Source organism: Myotis daubentonii, chromosome 13, assembly GCF_963259705.1.
Source record: "Myotis daubentonii chromosome 13, mMyoDau2.1, whole genome shotgun sequence".
In the NCBI taxonomy this organism is placed as follows: Eukaryota; Metazoa; Chordata; class Mammalia; order Chiroptera; family Vespertilionidae; genus Myotis; species Myotis daubentonii.
The window spans coordinates 37,453,287-37,464,875 of NC_081852.1; positions in this window are offsets into that span (position 1 = coordinate 37,453,287).

Genomic DNA, 11,589 nt, shown 5'->3' on the forward strand with positions numbered 1-11,589 from the left:
AAGAATCTTTTATTTCATATTTCATGTGATAAGCAAAAGAATATGCCTGCCTTCCCCTTGACTTGCTCATCTGTTGGAGAAAGAAGAGGCATACAGAGATGGTCTGGAATCAGATTAACTTCTTAAAGGGGGGAAAAAGTAAGGAAATTTTTTCTGAGGGGTATTTAGATGAATGTATCAACTCTTGTGGTGTCAACCTTTTCAGGCTGTAGAAAGCTGTAGCAAGTGAACATTCCTCATTATGGCCAAGTGTGAAAGGTCTGTTTCAGACTTTGCCTACTTCAGTAAAAGTCTCATGGTACACACTGTCAACCATAGATTTGATGGTTTAATCAATAAAGACCATCACATTGTGTAACCTAAGAAAATTTCTGCTTTGGTTGTCTAAACAGCTTGTTAGACAGAAAACTCCAAATAACTCACTTGCTAAGTGTTGTCATGGAAAAACCCACGACAGCCAGAGTGGCTGACTGAGCACTGGGCTAGGCAGCTTTGACTAAACCTCACCTGCAACTGGTAACTCCTAACAAGTGTAATCTGTTGCCAGAATCGCCTGCATACCTTACGAGTCTAACTGAATTATGAGGTAGAACATTTCCAGGGAATTCGCTTTATTTTCAGCCTTCTCCACTTCCAGCTTACAAACTGATGATAGCCCTAGTAATCAGCATGATGACAATACAGCAACAACATATTAAGTAGCTTCTGGGTGCCTGGCATGATGCTGTGCACCTCACACATATATTAGATTCACAACAATGTTGCAAGGAAGGTGTTGTTTATTAATAATAATAACAACATATAGGTAAGAAAAGGAAAAATCAGAAAAGTATCCAAGACCCCACAGCTGGTGAGAAGCATAGTTGGGATATTGTCCCTTGTAGGTGGACTTGATGCTAGGTGTCACCTGTGACTTGAAGCTTCGTGGTATTTCCAGACTCCATAACTAAACCGGCACATACTCATGCTTGCCCCTTTTATTGCCCCAGGATAATTTGTTAAAGAAACAATGACAGCTAGAGTCTTTTATGATCCTGAATAATTCCAGCTTTTATTAGTTAATATTACAGATTTGAAAGAATAGGGGGAAAAGTTTTTCTTCTATGTCTTTAAGGACATTGTTTATAAAGTTTCTGGATTTTTATTGTTTTGATGTATTTTATTTGGTGTGTGTTAATATGAGTAATAATAGGCTGCATGTTAGAAAGATATACCAGGCTTATTGCAGACAATTGAATAAACAGTTCAGGGCAGAAAGCCTTGAGGAGGATCTTCTAGAAATAATCTATACTAATAAAAGGGTAATATGCTAATTAGACCAGACATATTCCAGACGACCTTCTGGACGTCCTTCCTGACAAAGCCAGGCCTACGTACCTGTGGCCAGCACAGGAGAAGCCACCTGCAGTCCTGGGCACCTGCAGCCGGCCAGAGGAGAGAAGCCTGGGTCCTGGGTGCGGGGCCGAGGTAGAGATGGTTAGGGGCGATCAGGCAGGCAGAGGTGATTAGGGGTGATTAGGCAGGCAGGCAGAGGGGTTAGGGGCAATCAGGCAGGCAGGCAGGCGAGCAGTTAGGAGCCAGTAGTCCCTGATTATGAGAGGGATGTACAACTGCCTATGTCCCTTCCACAGAGATCGGGCCTAAACCGCCAGTCAGACATCCCCCAAGGGGTCCCAGATTGGAGAGAGTGCAGGCTGGGTTGAGGGACCCCCCTCCTCCGTGCACAAATTTTGTGCACTGGGCCTCTAGTATGTCATATGTCAATATTAATGACAGTCCTAGGTAGGTACCTGCTGCTATGTTCTGGAAATAAAGAGAATCCCAAAAACAAGAATGCATAGGAAGGGGAATCAAATTCTGAATACAGAGACACTTGCCATTTAATTCTTTTAGAGGGGGACAGTGGTTATTGCTAAGATGTCCCCTGAATACTAATGAGGTGATAGAAAGGCCTCCCTCTTGAGTCTACATTTTCTTTCCATTCCACACTGCCCCTGTTTGCCTTAGCCCCCATCATGCTGAAACTGATCTTAAACATTTGGGCAAGTTGTTTCTTTCTTCTAGGTCTGTTTTCATTTTTATTACCATTGACAGACCAGTTTATATTAGTTTCAGGTGTACAACATAGTCATTAGACATTTATATAACTTACAAAATGATCACCCAGATAAGTATAGTGCCCATCTGACACCATACATAGTTATTAGAATACTAGAGGCCTGATGCATGAAATTCGTGCAAGGGGCTCAGCCCTCGCAGCCCCAGCTTCATCCGGAAGGTCATCTGGATGGTCGTTCTGTTGTTCGGTCTAATTAGCATATTAGCTCTTTATTATATAGGATTATTGACTGTATTCCCTATGCTGTACTTTATATTGCCATGACTATTCTGTGACTACCAAGTTGTGATTCTCAATCCTTCCCCCTTTTCACCCATCCCCAAACCCCTCCCATCTAACAACCATAAAATTATTCTCTGTACTTACAGTTTGTTTCTCTTTTGTTTGTTCATTTATTTTCTTTTTTTAGATTCACATGTAAGTGAAATCATATGTTGTTTGTCTTTCTCTGTCTGACTTATTTCACTCAGCATAATACCCTGTAGGTTCATGCATGTTGTAAATGGCAAGATTTCATTTTTTATGGCTAAGTAATATTCCATTGTATACATACCACAGCTTTTTATCCACTCATCAATCAATGGACACTTAGGTTGCTTCCGTATCTTGGCCATTGCAAATAATGCTATAATGAACGTAGGGGTGCATAGGTCTTTCTGAATTAGTATTTTGCCTGTTTTATCTGTAAAATCAGCTTACCTGCCAGGTCTTTGTTAGCCTCAATATGCTATCCTCCAATAAATTTGATCACTTCCCAAAACAGAATTGAAAAATCATGCACTTCTGTACCCTACTAGCCAGGAAAATTTCAGTCTCGCCCCTTTCATGTCTTTGGTGACCCCTCCCATGGTTTAACTCCCCTCTGCCTTTATAAGGATTTTTGGTGCTTTATGCTGCTCTCTGGCCCTAAACCCTAAATTGAATCCACCCTAGCCTTACTCTCCCCTTAAGTGCTCCAGGACTAAAGTAAACCCCAGCCATTTCACTACCATGTTCATCGAAATTTTCAAAATCTTAAAGGGTAACAGTATAAGTAGATATTTTCTAATTTTTTTAAGGGACCCAGATATAATGTCAGAGGAAAGAGAGATTATAGAAACCATCTTGCCTAGTTATTTAAAAACATTTTTTAGAAGCAAAAAGATATTTGCCAAAATAAATTACACAAGGCTACAAAAAGATAAGATAAATCAGTAGTAGATGGCTAGTATGTATGTATCATATAACATCCAAATTTATAACCTTCACCCATTATAAAGTTACTTTAGTTATCCCCAGACTTAGAAATGATTATAAGCCACAGTACTCTGCTTGTATGTCTTGGCTTACACATTAGTGCTCTCTCTATATATTTTTGGGTCTAGGATATCATAAAATCTGCACAGAAAAGCAGTTGAAGTCATAATTGATTTTGAACAATTTCAGTTCTGTTCAATTATACAAGATAACAAAGGAAGTTTTACTCTAAGGTTCTAGCACAAGTTAATGGATATAGTCACTGATGTTGTGAAACTTGATATGTAACATTATACATTTGAGATTACGTGTGAAGCAAAGTTAGTTAAATAGGTAAAATTTCATTTGAAAACAAAATTTAATCCATACATTGGCAGATGCCTTGAAGTCCTTCTGAAGAAACCAGCCTTCCACAAAACACTGTTTGGAAACTATCCATCTAGCTCCAACTGAATTTGAGAGATTCCAAAGCCTAGATGGGGAAAGTGACCACCCTACGGTCATACAAGGACCCCAGGCCCTCACTCTTACTCCAGGACTCTTTCAATGTCATTTGCCTACCTTATTAACCAAGTTGTTATTTTTCATTACTGAAGCTTCAGGCCTTATGACAAAACAAAGAAAAATATTTTCATAATTAGGGGAAGAAAGATGTTTGGGAACAAAGGAGCTGACTTAAGTAGCTCCTAAGTTACTTATCTACCTTCCTGGATAAATTAATCCTACCTCTGGTTGCTATCAGGTTTATTTATCTGCATAAATTTACTCACAAGTCTTAGATCATTTTAAGTTCAATATTTATATTTCTCATTCTGCTGGTTTACAACAGGTTGAAAAAATGCTAAGACCCTCCTTTTCCTAATGCTATTTCTCAAATTGCCCTAAGCCTTCAGTCACTAGCCCCGACCCCTTGCTCCAGAAACCATGAACCAGTTGGGCTTCGGAAGGAGTTGAGAGTCAATAATACTCAATCCAGGGCTATTTGGAGACAGAGGCAACTTTGCTGTCCTAATCTTCCATTTTGGGGTAATGTGCACATGGAAACGAACCCTTCCTTTAGCCGCCATCCCATTTCCTGCCATGTTTCACATCACCAGAGGGCAGATTGACTGCATACAAATGTCACTAATTCCCTAGGGTCAGGAGGGGCCTCTGAGACAGACACTCTGATTTCTGCTCCTCCCTTTCTTTTACCAAAACACACTCTACCAGGAACTATGTCTAACCATGGTGGTGGTGGGCGGGGGGGGGGGGGGGGGGGGGAGGCTAATTCTTTCATCACAAATATCTTCCTTCATGATTTGCAAATATTTTATTTTGTCAATTCACTTCAAATTTTCTTTCTTTTTTGGCACATCCTTTGGGAAACTATTTTGATGATAACTATAATGGAACTATGGAAAGCTGAAACACTGGGAATGCCAAGATAGAAAGACTCCAAAATAACCATTTTGTTTTCTAACTATTAAGGGTACTTAAGAAAATTATTTTGCTGCCATGGGAGCAATTATGGAAGTTCAGGCCCTTTACTGCTGTTCTCATGCCTCTGTTATCTCTGGATTGAGTGGCCTGGATGCTAAACAACTCAATAAACCATGGAACGTTCTACTTATCAGAGTATTTGCAAAATGCCTCCATGAGTAGCATTAGGTGATTCATGGCATCTTCCACTTGGCGTCATTCAGACCAAATCCATGTGATCGTATTCTCTAGGGCCAGGCTTTGCTGTATTTGTTGTTAAATGTAGCCCATTTTTATGAAACTTAATAAAACAAAGTGCATGTTTGGGTCCACGTTGAGATGAAAGAAAACTGAGCTAACATAAACCATCATTAGCAATTAGAAATGAGTAACCTGAATGTTTGTCTCTTCAATCCCTAGTTTCTCCTTATATAATTTTAAAGCCTCATAGAGGTTGTGTTATTATAAATCATCATTTTACTACATTTTTTTATGCTGGTGGATACAGGGAAAACTTTAACCCTAAAATAAAGTTTTATTTCACTATCTGGGACCGAATTCCTCTCTGAGGAAGGAGATGGAGCAATTTGCCTCACAGGGATTAGAGCTTCTCTCCCTGCAGGCAGGGTGTCTGAGGGCAGCACACAGCAGCCCCCAAATCCCGCTCTTCCTTAGAACCATGTGGTTCACCTGATAAAAATACGAAGTCCTGGGCCCCAAACCTGGAGACTTTGCCTCAGATGTTCAGGGTGTGAACTGAAATCAGCATCATCCATCAGATGATTCTCGGTCTGTTTTTCTTAAATATGAGAGGTAAAGTCAAGGTGGAAAACCTCATCGCTCCCTGGTCTTATTAAAGTCACTGCTTTGAAAAGAAAAAAACACAATTAGGATATGCATTTGTTGTCCAGAGGGTGAATGTCCTACAGCTGATGAGAATAAAATATTGCATTTGTGGAGAACAGGGAGCATCTCATAGAAATGCCAATGAGTCACATTTTTCTCACCTGGAAAACAGACAGCTACTAAATCAATGATGACAAGCTCAAATACGAAACAACTTTTGAAGGATTTATCAACAGTTAACAAAAACTCAATGATTTTAAATACTGACTTTTAAAAAAATGTGGTTCATATACCTTTTCTAAGGAGCATTTGTTTTTCAGACATATATTCATATACTGTGATGACTCTAGGCCAAGATTTCTCAGCTTCAGCATTATTGACATTTGGGGTCAGTAAATTCTTCTGGGGGGGGGGGGGGAGTCTGTAACTATGTGTTGTATGTAGGCTGTTTAGCAGCATCCCTGGCTTCTGCCACTAGAGTTCAGTAGCACTCCTTAGTGGTGACAACCAAAAACGCCAGTTCCCTGGGAGACTGTCACTCGCAGTTGAGAAGCATGCTCGAGGAAAATCATGTAAGCTCTCATGGGCTTCAGGATTTTGTAACATAAGATGCAAGAGGAAAGATAGCATTCATAGCAGTGGAATCAGAAAAGACTATATAATAAGTGATACTGGCAAAATTAAATAACGCTTAGAAAAGATAACCCAGATTCAATATCTACCCATACCAAAAAATAAATTTTAAATGGCCCAGAGTTCTAAATGGAAAATTTAAGAAAATAAAGGATATATTTTTATAATCTGGGGTAAAGAAATCTATCTAAATAAATCAGAAAGCCCCAAAACCAAATATGAAAATTTCAAGAGCCTTAAGTCCATAACATTTTAACACTTCTTTATGATGAATTGGATAGAAAAGATCAATGAAACTAAGAACTCATTTTTTAAAAAATATTTTTTATTTATTTCAAAGAGGAAGGGGAGGGAGAGAGAGATAGAAACATCAATGATGAGAGAGAATCACTGATTGGCTGCCTCCTGCACGTCCCACACTGGGGATCAAGCCCGCAACTCAGGCATGTGCCCTGACTTGGATTGAACCATGACCTCCTGGTTCATAGGTCAACGCTCAACCACTGAGCCACCACAGCGGGCTGTTTATTGATTTCAGAGAGAGAGGAAGAGACAGAGAGAAAGAGAGAGAGAGAGACATTGATGTGAAAGAAAAACATTGATCTGTTGCCTCCCATAGGTGCCCCCACTGGGGATTGAACTCACAGCCTAGGTGTGTGCCCTAAGAATCAAGCCACAAACTAACAAGCTATTGAACCTATTGGTGCACAGAACCATACTCCAACCAACTGAGCCAGGACAGAACTCATTTTTTGAAAATATATACAAAATTAATGAAACTTTAGCTAGACTAAGGAAAAAAGAAAGATGGCTCAAATAAAATCAGAAATTAAATAGGAAACATTACAACTGATACTGTAGAAATATAAGAAACTACTATGGACAATTATATTTCAACAAATTAGATAACCAAATTGAATTCTCTCTAAGTTTCAGGGATTTTTTCTTTACTTTTATTTTTTAACTTGTGTTACTGTTTGTTTGTTTTTAAATGTTTGTTTTGTTCTGTTTTGTTTGCCTTAACCATTTCCATTTTTATAGTGTTTATACTATAATAGATAAATTTTTAGAAACACCTGAAGTCAATGAAATAGTATGGTATATTCTTGAATTTTCTAGAATTTCCATGGCAAGTTTAGGATATGAATATTTATGTTTTAGAAATTAACTCACCTAAAAAAATTATGACTTCTATAATCCCAGCAATCTCAATATTGTTCAATTGTTATTTTATTTTCCCTCTTGCCTAAGCATAAACATAAGTACATTCTGTTATCTTGTTTTGTAATCATGTTTAAAATATTTCCCTAAAATTCTAAAATTTTAAGTTTGACTAAACTTATTTTAGATTTTAATAACTTTACTTTAAAATAAAATAACATATTTTTCTTTAAAGAAGAACCATCACATGTTGATTAAAGTAGCTGAGAGAAATTGATTGGGATCAAAGTGAGAATCACATTTCTCAATTCTGAGAAATTGGGAGGGTAGATAAAGCATAGTCCATTTGCCTGCAGCCTGGATTGCCCTGTGAGAAAACTCCTGTTGAGAGAACTAGGGCTTAAGTTTGAGCATCTGGTCATTTCATCGTAGAGTGAATCTGACAAGAGCATTGAGTTGGACTTTCAAAACGAGTTCTTGGTACAGCTCCTACTGGGCTCAAAGCTTCTGTTTATGAAACCTGAAATAATTGTTTTCATAAAATTCAGTTCAACATTGGGGAAAAGCAGCACTAACTTGAGAGCCCATTTAATTGGCAACTGAAAGAGAAAATAGGAATTCTCTCCCAGTTTCAGGGGTTTTTGTTTTGCTTTCTTTTTTCTCTCTTGTGTTACTGGTTGTTTGTTTGTGTATTTGTCCTGCCCTATTTTGTTGGTTTTAACTGTTGCATTTATTATAGTTTTTACACACAGTGCATTTATAGGTAAGGCTGATTTTCTGTTCATTTTTTTTAGAAAGCGTTTTCTCAACTTCTCTCCCATTTGACCTATTGCTGTTATGTAATTTTTATATATTATTAATTCTTTATAATACACATTAGGCAAGACCCATTTTGTTAGTTTCAAGATGTTGGAGTATTTTTGATCCTCCTTTTGGAGATGATAACAATAACAACAACAATAAAACATTTTAAAAGGTCACAGAGATCTTTGATAGAAATCTCTGAAGAGCACTAGCCGGTTTGGCTCAGTGGATAGAGCATTTGCCTGAAGACCGAAGGGTCCCAGGTTCAATTCCAGTCAAGGGCATGTACCTTGGCTGCAAGCTCCTCCCTGACCCAGGCCCTGGTCAAGGCATGTGCAGGAGGCAGCCAATCAATGTGTTTCTCTCACATCGATATTTCTCTCTGTCTTTCCCTCTCTCTTCCACTCCCTCTAAAAATCAATGGAAAAATATCTTTGGGTGAGGACTATTTTAAAAAAAAGAAAAAGAAAGAAAGAAAAATCTCTGAAGAAAAATTAGCTTTTTCCACCCATCTCCCCAATCCCATCTGGCAACTGTCCAACTGTTCTTTGTATCTGAGTCTATTTTTTTCTGCTTGCTCATTTATTTTCTTTTTTAGTTTCAATTATTGATAAATTTGTATTTATTGACATTTTATTGCTCATATTTTTCATCTTTTTTCTTCTTCTTCTTAAAGAAATGCTTTAATATTTCATGTAATAGTGGTTCAGTGGTATTACATTTCATGTAATACTGTTTCAGGTAACTCCTTTAGCTTTCCTTTTTGTGTCTGGGAAGCTCTTCATCTGTCCTTTGATTCTAAATGACACCTTTGGTTCTTGGTTCTTGCTTTTCATCACTTAGAATATTTCTTGCCACTCCCTTCTGGCCTGCAAAGTTTCTGTTGAGAAATCAGCTGACAGTCTGATGGGAACTCCCTTGTAGGTAACTGCTTTTCTCTTGCTGCTTTTAAGATTCTCTCTTTGTTTTTAACCTTTGGGACTTTAATTATGATGAGTCCTGGTGTGGGCCTCTTTGGGTTCATCTTGTTTGGGACTCTCTGAACCTCCGGGATTTGTATGTCTGTTTCCTTGACCACCTTAGGAAAGTTTTCTGTCATTATTTTTTCAAATATGCTTTTGCTTTCTTTCTTCTCCTTTCAGCCAGCACCTCCATGCTGCAAATGTTGGAACACTTGAAGTTATCCCAGAGGCTTCCTATACTATCTTCATTTTGGGGGGGAATCATTTTTCTTTTTTCTGTTCTAATGGGTGCTTTTGCTTGCTTATATTCCCAATTGCTGATTTGATTTTCAGCTTCATCTACTATACCATTGATTCCCTGTAAATTAATTAGTCTTAATTTCAGTTGGTGTATCCCTCAATTCTGACTGGTTCTTTTTTATGGTTTCTGTCCTTTTTCATGCTGTTGAAGTTCCTACTAAGTTCCTTGAAGTTCTCACTAAGTTGCTAAAACATCCTTATAACCATTGTTTTGAATTCTGTATCTGGCAGTTTATTTGCCTTCATTTCATTTAGTTCTTTTTCTGGAGATGTCTCCTGTTTTTTAGGATCTTTTTCTTTGTCTCTGCATTTTGGCTGCTTCCTTACGTTTGTTTCTGTGTATTAGGTAGAGCTGATACATCTCTCGGACGTGGTAGAGTGGCCTAGGGTAGTAGATGTCCTGTAGGGTCCAGTGGCACAGCCTTCCCATTCACCCAAGCGCAGCACTCCAGGTTCACCCCTCTTGGGCTGTATGCATTGTCCTGTGGTAGTGGAGTCTTGATTGCTTTTTGCAGCACTGAGAGAGATTGACTTCCAGGCCAATCAGCTGTGAGGACCTGCTGCAACTACGGCAGAGGAGCTGTCATGCAGAAGCTAACTGAACAGATCAGGATTGACTTCAGTGGGGCTTTGGTGCTTGCCGAGCCTGCCCCTTAAGTGTGTCACCCATGGAGGTGGTAGGGTTATAATCTGGTGTCATCTGAAGCTGTCCACTGGGTGGACTGGCTCTGGGGCCTTCTGGGAGGTGTAAGCTCAGCCCCTGCCTCTCCTCTGTCTGGGGCCATCTGGCATAAGCTACAGAGTGATATGCAGATGGCTGCTACTTTTGCTGGGCTTGGAGGTTCCCAGGAAAGGCAAATCAAGGCGAACTGCTGCTAATGTTGGGCCTGGGTTCACTTTGCAAGAGGTAGGGGGGTACACAGAGGCCAGATGCTGCTTGTTTGAGAGACTTTTAGGAAAGTCCAAAGCATGAGGCAAGAGACCATTCATATGGAAAAGCCATTGCAAACAGTTTGCTTGAGCCTACAAGTTGGGTGGGGAAAGGACTCAGGGAATCACCAGGGCTGGGCAAACAGTGTAAACCAGATTGATGGAACCTCAGTGTGGTACTCACCTGTTGGCTCTGTGGGGGAGGTGGAGGGAGGGTGTCTCAGAAAAGGAACAATGGCCTCTGCCAGCACTTTTTTCTGGCAGGAAGCTGACCCCAGCTCTCACTCTGATCCCAGACAATTCAGTTGCTCCCCATATGTTCCTTTCAAGCCTCTGCCTCAGCACTGGAGCTCAGAGAGAGTGAGTCTGAGTAAGTCTGTGCCCTGGTCCTTTAATAGGAACTGCCTGGGACTCCATCAGCCCTCTGTCTCCCTCAGTCTCAGTCCCAGCTGGATTTTACAGCCAGAAGCTGTGGGTACTTCTCTTCCTGGCCCTGGAATCCTGGGCTGAAGAGGTCTAGTGTGGGGCAGGGATCCCTCACTCCTCAGGGGTGACCTCTATAGGGAAGCTATCCCTCCTAATTTTTATCTGGCACATGTGGGTATAGAATCAGCCCATTCCTTGTCTCTACCCCTCCTACTAGTCTCAATGTGCCTTCGTCTTTAAATCCCTAGTTATAGGATTTTCATTCAGCTGGATTTCAGGTGGTTCTGAATGATGGTTGTTCTGTAGTTCAGTTTTAATTTTGATGTCAAAAATTATTTTAAATTTTAAATCCAGGAGAAAACTTTTAAAGAGATAATTCACAGAGATATATATAATTGCTTTTGATAGTATGTGGGGTTTTCTTCTTGCACAGGGCAGAGGATATTGACACATTATTTTTTTTGCCGTGTGGAATAATAATAAACAGTTGATTAAAATGCCTGAACTTTATTTCTGGCCTTGCCACTACCTAGTAAGGTAATGTTGGGCAAGTCATTTAACATGTCTTCACATTTCTAAAAAATGAAAGAGCTGAATGAGATTTTCTTTCCTCCTGGCCATATAACATTTTAAAATCCTAAAATGTCAACAGTAGGCACCAAAGCTCTTTTCTACAATTGCATGTTGGATACAGAACTTCAGAGTGTGCTC